The 13,012-nt window shown below is 35.8% G+C and overlaps 1 protein-coding gene across 8 annotated transcripts in view; it reads left to right on the top strand.

The window, feature by feature from the left end:
• VPS13B (vacuolar protein sorting 13 homolog B) overlaps positions 1 to 13,012 on the top strand; it is a 439,567-nt gene that overhangs the window by 28,466 nt on the left and 398,089 nt on the right. The window lies entirely within an intron of this gene.

The following is a 13,012-nucleotide window of genomic DNA, read 5'->3' as shown; positions in this document are numbered from 1 at the left end:
CATGTATTTCTGCGTTTGTTTCCTCAGCACTCTGTGGAACATGCCCAGTTTTCAGACTGGAAAAACAGCTCTGGTTTTATGTGCTTGATTCAACTGAAACGCGTTGCTACTTTTCAGCGGTTGCACTTTCATTCCTGCAGTTTTCTATTCTTCATGCCACTGATGCAGCAGTCAGCAAAAATTCCTTTTGGAGGCCCTCAGTTTCTGGTGCTTTTGAAGACTTCCGAAGTTATAATTGTTTAAATTTTTTTTTTTTTGTGGGGATTTAATCTTGTTCAAAAAAATTAAACCATGCAGGGTGTTCTGCATTAGAGAAATGCTTCTGTTGTGTTTGGTCATTTGTCCCTTGCGACAGAACACAAAGCTACTGCTAGGAGTTACTCTGTTGCTTTCTGCAGCTGTAAATCAGAGTTGATGAGGAAAGAGTATGAAAGCGCAGTACGCTGAAACTTGGTAATTTCCAATCCTTCCTATGTGTGAATCCTCAGCAGCCTTAAAGTGCTTTCCTGCTTTTGGGAATTGTAAATAGTCAAAGCTGTCACTATCTATAAATTCAGCCCCTTGAAAATCAGTGCTGTGCACCTTGATTAAACATCCCAATGAGAGACAACAAATATGATTTAATCAGAGATTTACATTAATCAAATCTCTCTGAAAGTGAAAAGCTAATGTCTTGGTATATTGACTCATCTTTAGGGCCTGTTTAGAGCACAAAGCTTTTATTCTAGAACAAATCCCAGTTGGCCCCATCATGTAGAAACAAGTGAAATGTGTTCAGTCTTCTGCTATCTCACATCATGCCTGTTAGGCTTTGAGGCATTCAGTTTTTGTTATGTTTGGAGCTTAAGAATTTTTCCATCTGATACTAGAAAAATGTAATATTCCAAATCTTGTTATGATTGACCTAAGTGGTGTAGTGGTGAGAGTGGCTTGCATATTGCAAGAAAAATCTAAGCCTCTGCTTGATTTCCTAAACCAAGCATATTCTTATGCAATAAATAAATAAATATGGTTTTCATTATATATTTTTAGCACTGTTGTTTTATAGTCTTAAAAAGTCTATAATCTCTATACATTTAAAAAACCTGATCAGGCAAGGAAATGTTTCACATTGAAGTGTAAAACCTGAGTGGGGGGAAAAAACAAATCAGGCCAAGATCTTTAATTTACAGGGGTAGTTACGAAAAGTTATGGATGTTTGTTACAAAAGGAATAGACAAAAAATACTTTCCCTGGCCTACAACACGTACCACATGCAAAGTTTTTTATTAAATGCAAGGATATTTTTCTAGTAAAATATCACATTGTGAATACCACAGATGAATATCATGTGATACTTGTCACAGGAAACATTTTCACACACTGTTTTGCTAAGCTGAGTACAGGAACACAGATTACTTGTGGAAAATGTTGTGCTGTATTTGGGCCATCTGTGTTTTTTTCTCTAAAATTTATTTTGCAGACAAAATCTAGGGGAAAACCTGCATAGTACGAGTTTTGTCCATGCAGATATGTATGGGACCCTTTTGTTTGTGGAACTAGTTGCGAAAATAATGGCTGAATAGATAATGATATTAGAAATCTGACACTTTTATTTAAAGTTTATAAGTATATAGTATGTATATAGATACACAGACTATATGTAAATACCTATCAGTTTAGCTGTAAGTATACCCACATATGCTGTGTGTATGTTAATCTGTTTTTATATACTACACAATGCCTTCATGAAGTAATCTTTCTTGAAAAGTAGTTAAAAGACTGTAATATAATCTATCTGTACATAGGAGCAGAGGTATGTGACAAGCAAGACTGCAACGAATGTGATTATACTCCAGGTATAAAAGACCAAAGGTGAAGGTTTCCTTGTTTTTTGTGATCCTATATGTGACAGGTTAATTTTTTTAGTTAGAAGTGACATTTTAGAAAGCTTCATCTGTATGTTTAGAAGTATTAATAATATAAATTTGGAGGTAAGTTTATCATTGATACTTGTCATGTAAAAATTTATAAGGACTTGTAGGTGATAGCACTGTGACTAGTAGTATTTTTGTTATCTAGAGTTTTTATGAAAATCATAAAAGTATATACGCAATCGATAACTTTTCCATATTCTGTATTGTGATTTGGCATGAAGTTTTGGCTTCACATAATATAGGTGTTCTTTGTTCTTACTCTGTATTATTACTGTTTTATTTTTTCAAGAGCTACTAAACCCCACAGGTAATCTATCTCCAGTATTGCATCTCTTGATTTTTTTTAATCATTACATTGAAACAGTAACTTTTAAATTCTATTTTAAATGATTTCTTATATTGTTTTTTTCTATTTAAACTCTATTCTTCATCCTAATGCTTGTAGAGTATGGGGTAGGTTTAAAAAAGACTGATGGAAAAAAGCTGTTCACGTACTTACATGTAAGTGCACCTTTGTGCTTCCACAAAGGCAGCAGCATTAGGATGAAGTTCTAACTGCCAGATCATATTTCTAAAAACTGAAAGTCACAATGTAGGAAACGCTATTTAGTCTATTTTAAAAGATGAATATTTAGTTATCATAGTGTGACTATATTGAGACTCATATCAGTATGATGCACTAATTCAATCATGTCCTGTGGTATCTTTCATAATATGTAGCATATTGTCTACTTGAACCTTGTATATTATACCATAGAAACTGATTTTGAGGCTCACATAGATATAAAATGCCTGTTGCAGCAATCTGTGCTTCGGTGTTTGTTCAGCATGAAGTGGGAGTGTGTGGTTCTTTGCACCCCAGGTTTTTGACCAGGAAATTTGGAAATAATGATCTGCCAGCCTGTTAGCTATATGAACGCTAGATGTGTTTTTTCTTATCAACTATAAACCAAATACTTAACCTGTGTGATGAATTACAAACTTGTGTTTCTCCCCACCAGTAAATCTTGAGAAAGAGCAGCTCTTGAACCAGTTGACAAAGCTTATTCAAGATTTCAGGAAAAAATGTTGCTCAAACTGATGTGTTTTAGAACTTTGTATTTCCAGAACACTTCAACAATGTGTATCAATGCTGTATGTTGAAAAAAACACATTTAAAAGTGTTATTTATTCATTTTAATGGTATGTAGGACTCATTCAGAAGCGATAGTTGCAGTGTCCAACTTTGTAGGTACATGTGTGATGTAGCTTAACATACACTGAGAGATGTGGGGTGAATATGTGGTCCACAGGCTGTTTGAAGGGGCAGGAAAGACAGTAGTGAGACCAGCCTGGAGAGAATAAGTGAAGGGTGTCTCTCTGTGTATGGTGGTTCCACGAGTAGATGGACTATGGTCTGTGCCATGGGAGGGTGCTAAACCCTGATCCCTGAGAGGTTGCCATGAGTGGATAATACAGGATTGTTTTACATAATACCAAATCCTAGTCCTGAAGGTATTGGTATTATGTAGAATTCACATCAAGCCTTTTTTTTATGAAGTGCCTTCTAAGTAATTGAATTATCTGCTGCAACTGCTCTTCAGGACTGTAGATAAAAAGCAAAAGTCAAGGAAAACCCTCTTCATTTGGTGTGAATGTAGATGCATTTAAATGACTTTATAGTATTATGGGTAGTATGCTTGAAGTTAGTTTTTGAAGAAGCTAAAACTATCCACTATCCCAACCAGATAAAAAGATAAACATTAGAGAAACCTGAATGAGTTCATGACTTACTGGTGTGTTACCTGTGGTCAACCTTAAATTTATAAAACACGTTTCTTAATATAAATTAATAGAGAAAAAACTGATAAATTATATATGTAAGAGAATATTTTTGTGAGTCTAGCTTTAAATATATTCCTTAACCTGTGTTATTCAGTAGTTTTGTTACGGATGATGTTCCATGTTTTGATTTGAAACAGGATACATGATTTTCTTCTTCCACACTAAATTCTTGCTAAGTGTTTCTGCTTGGCAATGCATGAGATTAGAGGATGTTTCCAGGCTTTTAACTTTCCCACATACATATTTTTTCCCCAAGTTCTTTTGAATCTTACATCTCCACCCTGTTGTCCAATTTTTAATCTCTTACTTCTGCATGTGGCTGGAGTGCACAGCTGAGCACAGTCACAGTCTTGTCTCCCCAGCTCCTTATGTTTTGTTCCCTTGGGCACTCAACTTACTGACACTTTCCTCCCTTATTTTAAACCTGTACTCATTCTTTAATTGCAAATTAGACCAGGGATGAAACAAAATTGATATTTTCCATTCAAAGGGGTTGGCACATATTTGGAAGAAGGGGATTTGCTCTGAATTTTATGTAAAGCAAAAAAAAAAGAAAGAAAAAAAAGAAGATTCCTTCTGATCAGCTTGTACCAAGGAGGGTACATTCATTTGAGGAATTTTGTATGTCAAAATCTTTGTAAGAAAGGAAGTGGCATGCACATGGTGATCACTAGAAAGAATAATTATTGTTGGATGCTGATAAAGAGTCCCTGCTGCCTGCAAGGAGGCACACTGTATTTTAGACTAACCAGTGTGACTAAAAAAATCATGTTGCGTTGTAATTTCAGGGGTATTTTGTAAAACTTTGCAACAGTTGTAATGTAGTGTTGACAGCTACACTTCTCTTAATGTATAGCATTCTGGTAGTTGTGTGTGATAGATTGCTGTTTTAGAAGATAAATTATTGCTTGTTTAGGTTTAAGGTAATGTTTCAAAAGCTTCCTTATTTAAAAAGCAGTACATTATAAAGAGCAATAAATTCCTGGAAATGGTGTACACATCACAGACTGACAGTTGCAGAAGAAATGACTGATTGTAAGTAAAAACTCAATGTATGTGTTTTGAATAAGTTGTACCTGCATGTACTTTTTTTACATTGATTAACCAGGAAGCTTTTGCAGCCACTTGTCCAGCTTTGTAGTTTAGTCTGTTTTTAACATTATTTAGATAGGATGTAATTGATAAATTACATTTAGTGAAAATGTATTCTTCCCCATATTGGTGTTGGAAGTCAACTTAAAATTTAGTATTTTATTTTTATTCGGAGTTGTTACAATTCCAGTAGGGCTATTAATGTATAATTGGAAGTTTAAAGGCAAACATTTTGATAAAATCATGATCTTGCTTTTATGGAAGTTTTGCTTGAGACAACTAAATAGTGAAATCCTTCACTAGCTTGGCTTCTGTGTTTAGAATTTGAAAAGTTAGAAATCTAAATTAGGACAAATGATGTTTCAGCCAGGTGTATGGAGGTCTCTAAAATTCATCATTATACTCACCCAGTAGATTTTGGTAAAGCTATTTGGATATTATTCATATATTTGCATACATGTATGTGCATATAATACACAAAAAGTATGCTCCATGAGAATAACTACTGGAAATAAGTTAGGAAATGAAATTTTGTCCTAACATGGCCCTAAAAAGCCATTGTAAGTATTCTTTCTTGTGAAGAATAGTTCTTAAAAAGAGGAAATATATTTTTGCTAGTGTCAGTCTCCTGCTGTACATTTTACTGTTTGCTGAGATCTTACTTTTTCTTTAATGAAATTCCCAGTCCTTTTGAATTTGTAGAATGCAGTGAAAACTGTAGAGAGTTTGAGTATTGCTACTGAGAAATCTCTTCTCGCTTGATCCTCCCTGTACTGGATAAAAATATCTTGAAAAATACCATTCCCAACTTGTGAAGAATTCAGTTATTGTCATGAGGAAAATGGCCATAAGCTCGAATTTGGCTTGGACCCATCTCAAACAGTAACTGAGGAAGAAAGGACTGATAGGCTAAAATCTGACCCCAGTACTTTTCAGTTGCACTGGGTTTTAAGTTTGGTATCTTAAGGAAACCAGAATGATTTTTTATTTTGTCTGTCATTCAGTCTTGTTTTCCTCTTTTTTTTTTGCACTGCTCCAGTGAGTTTTGAACATATTGACTAGTTTAAAACAATTTTGATGGAGAACTATTTGCTTTAAGGATAATAACCTATAAATTTGTAAAAATCAGTGGCAGCTGGGGAGACCCTAGAGGGTATACTAATCCTTCTGACATTGACATGTATAATCAATTGCCAGTTCATTGCTTCCTTTCCTCTCTTTCAACCCCCAGTAGCTGCTGAAGGCACACGCTGCCGGAATGATGCCCAGCAATGAAAGGATCTCTCATGGATAATAAGTTTTTCTGAGGCACAGACTTTTGCCTGGTCTTTCCCTGTCATGTGTCAGAGTTTGTTGTGATGTTAGAAGTTTGAGTGCTGTGTATTACTCAGTTTGCTGGGTCCTGCTGTAGGTATGCTGTTCAACAGTGTTTGGGATTAGGGGAAAACTTGGTCTGGACAGTATTCTGCCTTCCTCTGAAGGAAGTGGGTGGCAATGTTATGTTGTAATAAAAACTATTACTACATCTTTGGCAGGTGCTTGGTGGAGGGAAATCTTGCATGTGGAATCTGGCTTTCTAATAAATTGCAGTAGGAAATGTGTTGGGTTAAAGTACCCCCTGAAGAAAGTGTGAAATGGAGCTGCTACCCTCTATGATGGTGTGGGGAAACAAGTACACTTGGTAACCTGCCACCACAAAGGAATATGATGGTGAAGTGTCTGGTGCCAGATGAAACAGGGCTAGGGACTACTGCTAGCCTTCTAGCAGGTGGAACAGATTGCAAGAAGAGTGACCTGGATATGCCAAGTTTTTGCTAATGGTTCCCAGATGTTGTGTGATGAATTGGTGAGGTGATTGAGCCATGCTCACCATGGTTGTTTCCATCTTCCTGCAGTGCACAGGACAACATACTTTGTAAGTGCTAGAGAAATGGTGCTCAGCTATTTAATATTTCAAGGGACCTGTAACAAGCATGAGAGTATGTCCAGTTTTCAGTACAGGGTCTTCCAGAATAGCACACAAAAAAATGTAACTGTCTTCAATACCAGTACTGTATACAGAGGAAATGCAGTGGTGTAAGAAAAAAGTGTTTGTGGTGGTGCTGACCAATTCAGTGTCTGGATCTGTCTGTGGGTGTCATGGTCCTGTAACAATCCCTGAGTTGTGTGTTAGGCTGGATGACAGCAGAACAGTCAAAACTGTTCTGGAGTTTTTATATATGGCAGTAAACTGTTTCAACTTGAATTATATATTCTTCTTTATTCAGATTAGTTTTCAAGATTTATTTTAATAAACAGCAGTTCTTTTAATGCTCTTAATTTTATTAGATTTGATGGTTTCTGAGCACAAGTTGGAAAAGAGAATAAAAATATTGTAGGTCACTGCTTTTGCAGTATTTTCCTGAGAGGGACCAGTTTTAGCCCACATCAATCCTGTATGAAGGATGTCCCACATCAGCAGTTTTGGTGAAGGAGCTCGCCTAGCATCAGTCTTTTTGCTATGTCTCTCTTCCCGAATCTTTTCCTTTCAGGCCACCCTGGTTTGAAAATTCATGAGTGACAAGAGTTCTGTGCACAGGGAGTTTTGTGGAACAAACATTTAGGAACTGCTTTTTCTGTTTTCATCCCTTCCACCTTTCCTTCTGTAGTAATGCCAGATCTTTATTATAGCTGCCAGTTGCTACCGTAATATTTCTTACTCTGTTGTTTTCTTCTTTGTAGCTTTGAGAGCTCTAGTCAAAGACCAGGACTCCCCTGTGCTGGGTGTTAAACAAGCACAGAATAATGTTACAGGAGTAAGATATCCCTACAATATCACCCCAAACCAAAGCTCTGGGCAGATTTCCTGTAACATGAGGAAGAGTGAAATCTTTAAAAATCTTGTCATAGGAGAAATTGCAGAAAAGCCATTTTGAGATGTTTATTTCTATTTAAAAAGTATTTACGTCATGGTAGGTGGTCACACCCCCCCCCCCCCCCCCCAATAAATGTATTAAACTTTACTAAATGATAAGTTAGCAGTTCATAATGTAACTTTCTTTCCAAAATAGAAGATATCTGTACAACTCACTTCCCTCAAGAAGACTTGCAAAGTCTTTATTTGTTGCTCTGTTTTGGGTGTTGAAAACTTGGATTGTGTTTCTCAGGAACTCTTAATGAGAATAGCCTGTTTTATTTATGTTTGGCTCTATAGCCATGTCACCATAGGCTTTCAGACACTGACAGCTCCCTTCCTTGTAAAAAAGGGAACATTCCTCTCAAACATCTCAGATAATCAGCTAATGAACACAGTGGCAACATCACCGGGAGATGCTATTACCCAGAAATCAGTAGGCAGACAGCAGACATTCTGCAGGATCACTGCAACAAACTTGCTACAGGCTTCTTGGATTTCATCTGGGGTGCTGTGGCAGCATTTCAGCCTGTCCACAGATTTCACGTGGATTTTTAACTCATACTTCTATTTCAGAGCACATTGTGCTATGCTACTATAGAATTCACAAAATATGGCTTATGATAAGAGGCCAAGAGGTAGATCTAGTGTAGGTCTTTTAGTGTGCTTTGCTGGTCACTGCTGATACTCTTTTCTCTGAATCTAACATCAGCTGAGATCAGGTGCAAAGATGAAATACGGGCAAAGACCTTGTTAAATTATTTCTTGATTGCTCCAGTTTGTCCATTATTCTTAACCAGGTTACCCTTGTTGGTTCCCCCTCCCCCATCAAGGTTTGTTACCACTGCATCTCTTCCTCAAATTCCTTTGTATTTCTCTTTCATAGTGGAGTACATAATTTTAATAGTTTATTTTTGACATGTTCCTAAGGGAAATAATACTGAAAAAAAAAAAAGAATCTAGTAGGAAAATAAAGGTCTTCCATCATGTTCTCATCTGCCTTAGAGAGAGAGCTTAATCTGTGAACACTCATTCTATGTGGTTTGCCAGTTCAAAAAGATTCAAAATTGGGTTTTGTGACAGCAAAAGAAAGAAAATGGCCTGTCTTGAATAGATATTTGAAAGTGTAATTTCCATATATAATACAGAATGCCTTAATAATTCTACAAAATAGTAAGACAGTCTGATTTGGCTAAATCTTCTGTATTTTATACTGTCATTTTTAAGTATACATCCAGGTATATAATTTTAAAGTTAATGTGCATTAGACTATGAACACTTTCAAAAATACTTACAGATGTCATGTTCAGGTCACTGATTTTTCTCTGTTTCATTGTTGTTATGCTAGTTTGCTGTTTGTTAGAAAAATAATATTAATTTTCTGTCTCCATATTTCCGTTTGTTATTAACTCTTAGTAAAGTTTTCCTTGCAGGATAATTGTGCAGCGAATTACGGAGATTGTAGTAAAGTTGCTGACTTGTTTGCAAGTAATGCTTGATCTATGCTAGCCAGCAGAAATGTTGTTGTGAAATTAGTGTACTATGATTTTTTTTTCCTCTCCAAGAACTTGTTTTCTTTAACTTGATTTGATAAAAGCAGGACTATATTTGCATAAATAGCTAAGTGATCCCCAAAAGGAAGCAGTATTTTCGCATAAAGCATGCATAAGATGTGTTTTGGAGGCCTTGCACATTTATGTATTTTAAAATGAGAGAGTGTCATTTTAAAGAAAAAAAGTAGTGTGTATTTTGAATTTGGAAAACAGAAAAACAAACAAAGATAATAAGCTTCGCCTGTTAGGAAAGATGGTAATAACCCTCATCTGTTATGTGTTCAGGTGTTGTCAGCTTTAATTTGCTTTAAATCTGGCAGTAACTGTTTTATATTGCAGTAGAAAATTGAGGAACTTGCACGTGAATTTACTAGCCTAGGTGTCTTTAGCATGTTACTTATGACTCAGATAGTTTTAGAAGTAACCATAGTGCTCTCTAAAAACATTTAATCTGAGTACCTGCTCTGGTGCATTTGCCAAAAGAAAAGAAGGAGCAGGGCTGTGCAACCTTCTATTTGTCCTAATCCAAGGTATATTTGTATAACATAGGCAGGACCTCATGTTAGATTTTTTAAAGTTTTCTGGGCTTTACTTACCTTTTCCCACTAGCTTGTGTCATATTTTTGTAAATGACTGACATTTTCTTTAAAAACCATCTCTCTGGATACATCGTGAGTATTTTAGTTTTCCGATGTTATGACTGTTTTTTGTAATCACTTGTTACTGCTAAAATGAACAGGCATTTATCAAATCTCATGCTATAACTACAGTTATTAGCACTTTCAGAATGTAACTCCCTTCCCACCCCCAGTATAATTTTGACTTTAACTTTCAAATGTTTGTCATTTGGTGTGAGGTGGATTTATGGGAGCGCAGTAGTTTTAGTGCCTTTTGGCTGAGTGTTTCTGATGACATCACTGTGATCTAGACACAGTGTGTGACTCTAGTTGGTTCCAGTGTTAAATAGTTTCATAATTATGCTAGTTTTGGCAGTTTGCTTGGAACTTTTTCCCATCCCTTTAATGAACATGTTTTACTTCTGGGCTTATGAGGCAGCCACGTTTGAGAAATTAATAGTGTGCTCTTAAAGTTAACATTGAACAGGAGCGTGCAGATACAGAAAGCTTTTGGATATATATCTCCATAGGAATGTAGTTCCTGTAAGGTCATGGCCACTGTTATCATCTTCCCGTAATAAAAGAGTACAACATTTGTTTTATAAAGTATTAGTAGCTGTGCGGAAATTGGTGTGTGTTCAGGAGCAAAAAAAAAAAAAAAAAAGCCGTACAGCTCTAAAACCTTTTTGATAATTGTGTAATATAAGGAGATGAATGGATGTTATCCCAGATTAAAAAACTTATTTCAAATGTTTGGTCAGGTTGAATTCTTCTTAAATGTAGGTATGCTCTGTTACTTGATGTGGATTGATTTCTGAGATAAAATTTTGTGTTTTATTACGGCATCATCTTGGAACATGTATGTTTTTGTTTTGGTTGCTTTTAGGTCCAACTTCTCTAAATGGTTGCAGCCATTTTCCATTGCAACAGACTTGTAGATCAGGGAAATATAGAAAGCTTATTGTATAGAACTTATTTATAGGCTAAGATCGGAGACCTTCAAAATTAAGACAGTCTAAGGGTTCTCGCCGCTTTACTTTAAAACAAACCTCCTCAAAACCTGGTGTGCTAGTATGTTTTCTTAACTCTCTGAAAGTGGTAAAAGTGTAAACTGCCTTTATTTCATCTTCAAGCATTAGTTATACTCTGTATGATTAAAGTATCACATAGACTTTGCATGAAGTTATGAGAAGATTCATTTAATGTGGTCATGTCAGTATGAAGATAGAAAACTTACTCTTGAATATAGTTGATACAATCAACAATTCAAAAATAGACTGCCTTTCCCATCCTCTTGCCCCCCCTTTCTTTTCCTCATAGCCAACATCAATATTAAAAGGCAAGTGTAATGTGATCCTATCAGATCAAATCACTAAATAGTCCCACCACAGCATTCTGTGCAATCCATAAGTGTGCTCAGGAAAGGAGGAAATGTGCTAATTGAGCTGTTTGGTCACTCTGACATCCTGAGGGTATTTTGCAAGTTCAAAACATAAATAGCAGCATGACTCATCTGAAAAAATACGTTCATGCTACATATGCACTGGTTTCCAAGAAAGAAGGTATAGTTAAAAAGATATTTCAGAAATCTTAGCTTAAAAGTCTATGATCTAAGTAAGCTGGAGACATGAAGGGGAACTGAGCTTTTCTAATTACAAAATACACATTGAATCATAGAATCAACTAGATTAGAAAAGACCTTTAAGATCATCAACCATTGCTCCAGGACTGCTAAGTCCAGCACTAAACCATGTCACTAAGGGCCTCATCTACACAGTTCTTGAGCACTTCCAGCAACAGTGATTCCACCACTTCCCTGGGAAGCTGGTTCCAGTGCCTGAAATGGTAACTCGGCCTTGTTTTAGAAGCTATCTAGGGTCTATCTTCTGTCTTCTGCAATTTCTTCAAATAAACTCAGCTTTATTCCCTGCTCCCCTCCATGCGCCCCACTAAGATTATATTGCTCATCTTTTTTTCTTACTGAAATGATATTTCAGCTTTATCAGAGAATTACCCTTTGAGTTCTGTTTTTTTTAAAGACAGACTGGAAGGAAAGAAACTGTCTCTTCAATTGTTTTTGAAGTTGTAGACTTATTTAAAATGCATCATTACATGTAACGTAACTTTTTATTTTCTTATTCTATTTTTGCATGCATAAAACTATTAAGAAGCAAGTAATGTGAGGATCTCATTTTGTAATTTCTCTGAGAGAAATATGAGAAGTATTATAAATACCAAGCAGCATGCAGGGAAACACATGATCTATCCTATACAAAAACTCAGTGCAGTTTAAGCTGTCTGCTTTTTGGTGATTAGAGAATTTACAGAATATTACAGTTTCATACTGCAGTACTTGACATTTGCTCCCCAAACCCTTCTTTTGTGAACGCATTGTTGATCCTAGTAGTGCCGTGACTCAGAGAGCATTTTGTTCCTTTTTTACAACAGACTGCATCAATGGAAGAAATAGTTCGGCTTGGGCCAAAAATTGTAATTTGCTTCTTTTCTAACCTGCTTTTCTAATACAAGAATATTTGCATTACTTTTCTTGGCTCTCTTGCACTTGAGTTTTGTAGTTAAACTGTCATTCTGGAATGTAATGGGAATACTAGTGAGGTGTTTAAAACTCTGAATTCAGCTAATTAAGATTTTCTTGTGTCTGTGAATTTTACCTTGCAAGGTTCATATCATCTACTCTAATTGAGCCATGTTTCCTGCTTCTGAATTCCTTCAGGTGAATAAGCTATATATAAGCCCAAGATGAGCAGGTGTCCTCAGTTCATGTATCTTTTCTGGAGCTATTCTGAAAGTCTGCAAAAATATTTTGCTTTGTGAGTCAGTTTCAATTAGCTGAAGAATGACTGACATCTTGGAACCATGTGAGGTGGTTTCTTGTGTAGCTGTGTGAGCTCATAAAATTCAGTATTTTCTTGTATTTGTTTTGGTGGTCTGCAGAGCTATGTCTCTGAAGGAATATTTCAGCAGAAATGCAGCTAAATGAGAAGTGTTCAATTGACAATAATTAAATGATTTTTTTAAAATAAAAGTGAATGTATTAATTACAATTTTTTTTTAAAGTTGTCTAGCTAGTTTTGTAATGATTTGTGCAGTTAGACT

The sequence above is a fragment of the Pezoporus occidentalis genome, unplaced genomic scaffold (genome assembly GCF_034315485.1).
Source record: "Pezoporus occidentalis ecotype Australia unplaced genomic scaffold, CSIRO_AGI_Poc_V1 ctg3, whole genome shotgun sequence".
NCBI lineage: Eukaryota > Metazoa > Chordata > Aves > Psittaciformes > Psittacidae > Pezoporus > Pezoporus occidentalis.
The sequence above is the reverse complement of the archived record's forward strand: the minus strand, read 5'-3'. Positions and strand labels throughout refer to the sequence as shown.